This window comes from Microcaecilia unicolor, chromosome 3 (genome assembly GCF_901765095.1).
Source record: "Microcaecilia unicolor chromosome 3, aMicUni1.1, whole genome shotgun sequence".
Classification (NCBI taxonomy): Eukaryota; Metazoa; Chordata; class Amphibia; order Gymnophiona; family Siphonopidae; genus Microcaecilia; species Microcaecilia unicolor.
In genome coordinates, this window is record NC_044033.1 from 152,847,990 (window position 1) to 152,850,730 (window position 2,741).

Below are 2,741 nucleotides of genomic sequence, written 5' to 3' on the forward strand. Positions count from 1 at the left end.
TCCTCCTCTCCCTCTCTCTCTCTCTCTCTCTCTCTCTCTCTCTCTCCCTCTTTGGCCTTTTTGTAATATGTAGAAGGCAGAAGTAGTTTTTGCCTGATTTTGTGATCTACTTTGGCTTTTTCGCTGATGCTGTTCTCATCAGTCAGTCACCAAGTCAGAGATTTTGCTTATTGTAACAGTTGTTAGATTTCACGGTTTATTGTTAGTTCAACAAAAATTAAAGTTCCAAATAAAAATAAGAGAAGTTACATAGAGGTTGCTTGATAGGAACGTAAAGGGCATCATATGCAATTTTTAAAATAGTGGACAAAAGTAAGGCGTTTTTGTTTATATGTCACTTAAGGGGTTATTTTATAATTGCCGGCGTGCCACTCTGAAGTATGCTGAATTTTTTAAAGTGAAAGTATGTACACATGTCTCTGCTCACTGCAGGAAAAGTAGGTAAAAGTGGCAGAATAGCCTAATGGTTAGACCAGCAGGGTGAGAAGCAGGTAAGCCAACTTTTAAATCCCACAGACACTCCTTTAAACTTTGGGTAAAGTCACTTAGGGGTCCTTTTAATAAGGTGTACTAATGGATTTAGCACAAGCTAACAAATTAGTGTGTGCTAGGTGTCATGCAGCCCTCACCTTACTTTCTAATTCTTCCTACTTCCTTACTCATCTATATGTTACAACTTTGCCTTACCCTTCACTAACAATTATAATGTTCTAGTACATATTGTGTTGTCATTGCAAGTAGTATACCATGCCATACTTTGTATTGTTTTTGAATATTTTTACTGCTCTAATTGCCTCCTGCTCATGTTTGATCTATTCTTACTGTACACCGCCTTGAGTGAATTCCTTCAAAAAGGCAGTAAATAAATCCTAATAAATAAATAAAATAAATAAATAAATAGGTATATAATAGGCTGCATGACCTTTAGTGCGTGCCAGGGACAGACTGACCATATGGGCAACCAGGCACTGCCCAAGGGCCCAGAGGCATACCCCACCCCACCCCCACAAACTACAGCCTCTCCAGTTCTGCCTTAAAGGGCGCTGGGGTCTAGTGGTCTCTTCGGGGGCAGGAAAGATTTCCCACTCTTTCCTGCCCACTGCTGTTGTTTTGCCTGGCGCAGCTGCATTTTCAAAATGGTTGCTGGGACGTCCCTGTGGCAGTCTCATGAGACCGCCGAGATCCGCGAGACTACTGCAAGAAGTCTCAGCAGCCATTTTGAAAACATGGTGGCATTGGGCTGAGCAGTGGCAGTGAGCAGGAAAGAACGGGGATCTTTCTTGTTCCCGAAGAGGCCACTAGCCCACCAGGGTCATTCACAGTAGGACTGGGGAGGGTGCACTAGTGTGCGGGGTGGGGTGGGGGGGTGGCAGTGTGTGGATGGCGGGGCACTGGCAGTGCCCGGGAGGGGGTCCCAATGAACCTTACTGCCCATGGGCCCAGACCACTGTCAGTCCACCCCTAGTGCATGCTAATCTTTAGTTCACCTTAGTAAAAGGACCGCTTAATCTTTCATTGCTTGAAGTGTGCACTAACGTTTTAGGGACAAGAAAATACTCAAACACCTTGAATTATGACTAAAAAAGCATGAGTTAAAATCTAATGAGTCAATATTCAGCCCACAGCAGTCAGTGGTTTTAAAGCCACCAAGAGCCATAGGCAAAATGAGACCCAGATATTTAATGTCGAGCCATGTCTGGGCACCGGCATTGAATATACGGGATCGTCAGCTGACTTGTAAGTTGTGCAGGTGCCAACCAAGATTCAAAGCCAACACCTAATAGGACTGCTTTGATAAGTATGTGGGCACTGGTACTGAATATGGCCGGAGACTACATATCTTCCAGCTGCATTCTAATTCCACCCTCAGACAACCCCAGTATAGCTGGATGCCCCCAGCTGACTGCAATTTAACTATGCAGAAATCTCTCCTGGCTGGTTACATCTTTCTAAGCTCTAAATAACTGTGCATGCATGCTTTGTGGTTTAGGAATTCCTTTTTTAAAAGCTACTTTTGCAGGTAAATTGCACTCAGTATTTCATTACATTGCGATTTTAGAAGTGTGTGTAAAAGCAGTTTACTGATAGAGCTAGCGTGCATATCATAAAGTTGTGAGTTAAATTATTCCACACAGCCATATGATCATTTGTTCCCAGTGACTGCACTCAGATTCCTAATGCTATTGCATAAATGAGAGATAACAGTTATGTGGAGAGTAATTTTACAAAAGGCTGCCTATGTGTGAAGGCCAAACAGGCACCCAGGTGCTTAAGTGTCTTTATAAAATACTAGGGCAAAAGCAGTAGAACCACAGACATTTTATTCCTGTTTGGGAACAGGTATAAATGTTTGCTTATACAGTATTCCCTGTGGTGCTCAAAGTTGCACGCTCAAATTGGGGACCATGCTCAAGTTGCGTGCGCAACTTAATTGAGTGACGAGGCATTATCTAGCAATAATTGGGCACTAATACCCAATTATTGCAGTTTATTGGCTCCAATTAGGATTTGCAAGTGCATCTTGCAAGGTGCTGTTCTATAAAGATCCACTTGCAAATTTTACAATGTGCAACTCAAAAGGGGATGCAGCCATGAGAGGGGTATGGGCTGGGGTGTGCTGGTAAATTTTAAACAACAGGCTCTTTCTCCGGACGTAGCCAGCTCTGCAGTTGGAAGGGCCAGGGGTGGCCGGGGGGGGGGAGCAACACTTGCCTCTCTCTCCTCCATCCCTTCGTGCGGGC